Below are 6,450 nucleotides of genomic sequence, written 5' to 3'. Positions count from 1 at the left end.
TGTCTCAAGTATTCAGGGTCATTCAGCCTTGTGATTATTCAGCAGGGTACAGAACCAGAGTTAGTGTGGCGAGAACAAGAGTGCAGCCCCAATTTGGTTCACTTAACAGTTATAAGCATAGGAATTGTTCAAAGTCTCAGGAGATGTGATTGATGACTTTCTGTTGCAGTACGTTGGCTGTAGCTACAGTTCTCAGGACAAGATGCCCTGGGAAATAACAATTAAAATCATAAATCCTAATTCTGGGGTTTTGCTGTGGCTGATATCATCCAGAGAGCAAGTGTTAAAGATTGTTGTTATGCCAAGCTCTGGGTACAGCTTGCTTGCTGGGTCTTAGCTCTGGAAAACAGGGTGTCTCCTAATATCTTGACGGACTACACCACAATGAAGATGGGGAAATGTTGACCTTCCATTTTGATGACTTATTGGGCCTACCATATTTTACTTTCTGATGGAGGGATACTTGTCAGACCCTCCAAACATTATCTTTTCCAGCTTCCTGCCCCCAGTTCATCACAGCCCATCTTCAGATTATGATGGATATGGGTCTTTCTGGTATAGAGGTTCTTAACCTTTTTTGTGTCATGGACCCTTTTGGCAGTCTGGTCTTTGAAGCCCTTCTCAAAGTAACATTTTTAAACTCACAAAATAAAATACACAGGATTCCAAAGAAAACCAATGATATCAGAATTGAAATGAAACATTCTTTTAAAAAAACCAAATTCATGAGCTCCAGGTTGAGAACTCTTTGACCCCTCTAAGAGCTGGGAAACTCCAAAGAAATATCTTCCCCTCATATTCTCATGGAAGGGTAAATTCCCATAAATGTCCCAGAATTAGGAATTTGATCCCACTTTTATGGGGGGGGATAGTTGCTCAGAATATCTATCTCCATTCTCTTTCCCTTTCTCATAAACTTGAATAACATGCATAAAGAAGAATGTGTCCCATCCATTGGAGCCCTTGCTTATATTAGCATTAAAGGAAAATATCTGGCCATTCAGTCTGTAGTATATGTATATACCACTTGAGTAGTGATGCACTTAGTCCTGAGCTATCAGCTGAAGAAACTGTGCAAGTATGAAAAGTTTTAAAACCTGAGTCTCTTTATACATACTCTGCATGTGTGTGGACAGTATCTGCCTGGTTCCTGCATTTTCCAACCTTCCCTTTGAGTGCCCCATCCTCCAGCTCTTATCAAGTCTTGAGCATGATTTTAAACCATCGAAATTCATAATTAACTTGGCTTGTGTTTACCTCCATTCCCATTGGATCCTAATCTCTTTTTTCTAATTTCTTGTGACTCAAAAGATCATTGATTCAAAAACCTGCTGTGGCTTGGGTAAACTATAGCCCCTTATGTTAATCTGAGTTTTTCAATTTCTGCTTTTTTCTTCTGTTGGTTTTCTAGGCAAGGGCATCGGCATCCCAAAGGCCTTTATGCTAAGCACTTTGACCTCAAAGTAAAGGAGAGGAGGAGAGATTCAGATTATTTTATTTATCCCTCTCCTAATATGACTGCCCTTCTATTGATCCTATTAAAAAAAAATCTATGAAATGCATAAATTTTTGCATTATTTGCAGAATAATTAAGAAATATAGTACCAAAGCATGCAGAATACTTGAATAGATTCCATCACAAAATTCTCCTTAAATAAAAAAAAAAAACTTAAATAGTTGGAGGAATATTCAGTGCTTATGACTAGGTTGTGCCAATATTTTAATGTTATACCACCCAAACTATTAAAGGGGTACTCTACAGAACTCAATGCTGTAATAAAAAAATTCACTTGGAGAAATAAAAGATCTAGTATGTATGTCAAGAGAAATAATATTTAAAAAGGTAGAAATGAAGGGAGAAAAGCACTTCTAGTGCTCAACTTTATAAAGGAGTAGTCATCAAAACCATTTGGCATTATGTATCCCAAGTAAAGTGGGATTTTTTGTTGTTTTCTTTCTGGAGTTGTTTACCAGGTTCATTGAAAACATCTGAAGGATTGATCTCCTTTGAACCCTGATAATTCACAGCTGTGCTGAGTCTTATAGATTTCTCACCTACTGACTCTGAGCCAATCAGGGGCTGAGTGTTTGTTATATATACTGTGAGGCTGGTATTTTGCTTTGGGGAGTTGTTTATGAGAAGAACCTTTTGCTTCCCTGGATGGGACTTTGGGTAGCCATTTGTTAAGAGCCCCTGGTCCCCCCACCCCCCTCCACTCAGAGGTTTGTGCTCTCCCAGTCTGGTGATGTATGTAGGTGGTTGTATTACTTTTCAGACAGTAGGAACCCTGTCTGTTGATCTTTGTGCTAATTTCTCTACTTGTATTTTCTCTGTTTGTATTTTCTGCACATTCAGGGTGCTGAACTTTCCCCTGAACTAGAGAATATAATTAAAGTAAGATTGTTGACCTTTAAAAGTTGTCTTTCCTTTAGCAAAGCAGATTAAAGAACCTGTGCTAGCAGGCCATCCTTGGTATGCTAGGGTGCTTGCTAATACATGTTAGTTAAAAAATAGAGAAGTAGGTCAATAGAATAGAAAAGGAAGAATCAGAAACAATGGAACTCAATAAATCTGATAAACCTGAAAATAAATTACTTGGGAAAGAATTCTCTGTTTGATTAGAACTGCTGAGAAAACTGTAGAAATTAAGCTTAGAAAAATATTTTCCATATTCTACAATAAATTCAAATAGATATGAGACATTAATCAAAATAATGCCATAAAATATTAGAAGAGAGCAGATTATATACTTTTCTATGGATAGGAGATATACTCTTAGCCAAATAAGAGATAAAGACAATTACAAAAGATAACATAGATAACTTTGACAACATTGTGGAAAAATATACACTTGTACTTTATTTGTAGAGATTTTAATCAGTTCCATAATTTTGTAAAGTAATTTAAAGTAACAAAAATGGAGTTACTCAAATGTCCATATGTTTGACCCATATATTCTACTACTAGGCAAATGTCCCAAGGATGTATGTCATTGATAAGAACAAAGAACTCATAGATAGTAAAATATTTACAACAGCAGTTTTTGTGGTAGCAAAGAATTGAAAATAAAATAGATACTTATCAGTTGGAGAAGGGCTAAATAAATTGTGATACAGGAATATAATGAAATATTATTGTGCTGTAAAAAACAAGCGATATGCTAATTACTGGGAAGCATAAAAAAACTTATGTGAAGTACAAATTGAAGTAAACGAGAAACTGTGCTTGGTACAAAATAGACACTTAATAAATATTTATTAATTGATTGGAGGGAAAATACACATATAATGACTACAATGATTTAAATGGAAAGAACAACCATAAAATACTCAACATGAATGAAAAGCATAGAAAGCCTCCAAGATGAAACTTGAGAAGACACCTACTTTCTATTTTTTTGCAGAAGTGGAAGGTCCGTGGTTGCGGGGTATTGTCTATATTTTCTTTTGGAATTTATTTATATATTTTAAACTTGTGTTTAAATTTTAAGTTCCAAATTTTCTTCCTTCCTCCTGTCCCTTCCCCACCCTTTCAGAAGGCAAACAATACGATATTCATTATACATGTTGTGTCTCCTTCATTTTCAAAGAGGATCATGGCATCAAGGAAATGATGACATGACTTGCAGTGAGGGAGGGCTGTACAAGGTCACTAGCCTCACTTTCTCTTCCAGAGCCTTCTGGGTCCAGTGGCCAGCTATTCATCAGGATGACTAGAGATGATCCAGGATGCAATGGGAGACCCTGGCCCTTTAGGCTAAGGCTTTTTTAGATTCTCACTTTGAGTGAGGTAACACCCATTCAGTGAATAGACTTCTTTAAGAAGTGAGTCAAGGGATAGACCCTTTAAAAATGATAAAAAAATCAAACTGGGAAGGGAAGACCCTCAAGTATTTGAGGAAAAAGAAAGAAAGAGAGGGAGGAAGGGAGGAAGGAAGGTAGGAAGAGAGAAAGGAAAAGAAAGAATTTTACATGTGAAATCATACAAAACATATTTCCCTATTAGCCATGTTACAAAGGAAAAACAATACAGAGCAAGAAATATAAAGAAAAAAATACGTGTCAAGTTGTACTTAGAAATCTTTCTGGAAACAGAAATTTTCATGATGGGTACTTTAGAATTATCTTAGACCATCGTATTGATCAGAGTAGTTAAGTCCTTCTCAGCTGATCATCTTTACCACATTGCTGTTGTACAACTGTGCACAATCTTTTCCTGGTTTGTCTCACTTTACCTTGCATCCGTTCTTAAGTCTTCCCAGGTTTTTCTGAAACCATCATACTCCTCATTTATTAAAGCACATGTATCCCATCACAATCATATTACATCACTTGTTCAACCATTCTCCAATTGACGGGCATCACCTCCGCTTCCAATTCTTTGCCATCTTCATGAAAGAATTATTACATTTACAGACTGTTTCCAACGTATGATGGGTCTGCTGATTCCACCCCCCCTTTTTTTTTCTTTTAAAAAATTGCCTTTCTTACATGCGATGACTCTCTGGAAGGGGAGAGTTGGGGAGATATTGGGAGAAATTTAGGAGATGCAAAAACAAAAGATATTTATTAACCCTTTTTTTAAAGAGACCTCAGAAAGGAGAGACAGGAGGCTGCTAGAAGAAAAGATGCAAAGCATTATGCTGTCCCTTTTCAAAGACCCTCGGCCACGTGACCTTTCGTTCCATTTACTGTAATCCCAGTGGCTCCTCGCTCCCATTCTCCCTAGCTCGATGGCTACTTTCCAGGCGTGGGCAGTGAGTCTGCACCGCCAGTGTCACAGGAAGTGTTGCAATTGTATTTATCAGATAATCGGATCAGGGTTAGGGCGGAGCTCTAGGGAGAGAAAGCGCTTGCGAAAGAACTTGGAAGGCTCTCTAACTCTGAGTAGGAAGAGACCCTGACACCGAGCACAGTGTTCTGGCAAAACAGTAAACGCAATAGGGGCCGGGAGAGATGTCCTTGGAGAGGAGGAAACTTACGTCCCACTGGATTGGGAAGCTCTACCCAGACCGAGCCTTCTCAGAGATAAGGGGTGGGAGGAATTTTCCTGCTTTTAAAATAAAAATCTAACATTTTCTATTCTAGGGCTTAGAATACCCCTCTGTATCCATTTCTCTGCCTTCCTGAGGGAAAGCCCCGCCTGCAGGCAGAAGGAACATTTTTTCCTATGCTTAATTATCTCCTTGGGAGATCCCCAGCCCTGCGGAGGAGACTAGACAGGGGATTTATCAGCTGCAAGCAAGGATTTACTTTCGGCATTTATTCATTGTATGACCCTAGGCAAATCACAACCTTTTCTGAGCACTGCTTTTCCCCCTACTTTTACAAAATGGAGTTAGTGTTAATAGGATTGTTTGGGGGATGAAATGAGATAATGCATATAAAGTGTTTTGCAAGCCTTAAAGCGTTACAAATGCCAGCTGCTAATTATTATGACCTCTGTAGGGGGCACAGAAAGGCTGTGAATGCCAAATAGAGACTTTTATATTTTGTTCTGGAGCTAACACGGAACCACTGGAGTTTGCGTATAGCGGGATAACATAGTTAGACTTGGGATGTAGGAAGATCAGTTTGACAGCTGTGGAGAATGGGCTAAAATGGAGAGAAGCTTGAGGCATCAAGGCAAACTAACAGCAGGTGTATGTGGGGCTTTTATTTTCAGTCATTGACCTTTTTGGGGTATAGACCAAGCATGCAAAGGGGAATATTAATGTGCCAGGCACTGCTAAGAGCTTTACAAATATGATCTCACTTGATCCTTGTCAACTAGCAAATTATGTTAGCTCAGAGGGGATTTCATTCTGGAAAATAAGGCAACTCGAGAAAATAAGCTGAGGGGACTCCTCTCCATCTTCACACAGCCCTCAGAGGTAGGTCCTATTACTGTCTTCATTTAAAGTTGAGGAAATATAGGCAGAGAGAGAGGTCAAGTGACTTGTTTAGGATAATATAGTAAGTGTCTGAGGCTAGATTTGAACTCAGGTCTTTGAACTCAGCACTCTTACCTACTGTACCACCTAGCTGCTGCAGTGAGCTCTCTGGGTCAAAGGGTATAGATAGATTAAGCACTTTGCTTTTTGCATAATTTCAAATTGTTTTCCAGAATGATTGGACCAATTCATAGCTTCATCAACTGTGTATCAGTATGCCTGCAGTAGTGTCACTTTCTTGAATCCATTTAATTGAATGAGGAATTCTCACCAGAAATGTGTTGTTGGCTAGAGTTGTAGGTGCTATTGATATCTTAAGAGAAGAGGTGTATATCATAGGGCACCTAGTCAGAGGAGGGCTGACTAGACTCCTGTCTTTCGGATTCTTGATTTTCAGTATGAATGGGAATCACCCTTCAACTCCGGTGGTGCAGGGTGGGAGGGAAAGGTCCAACTCAAATATTCAAAGGTCAGTGACAAATCATTTAACTGTCTTCCTAATTAGGAGACATCAACA

Source organism: Notamacropus eugenii, chromosome 6 (assembly GCF_028372415.1).
Source record: "Notamacropus eugenii isolate mMacEug1 chromosome 6, mMacEug1.pri_v2, whole genome shotgun sequence".
In the NCBI taxonomy this organism is placed as follows: Eukaryota; Metazoa; Chordata; class Mammalia; order Diprotodontia; family Macropodidae; genus Notamacropus; species Notamacropus eugenii.
This window is presented reverse-complemented; position numbering follows the sequence as displayed.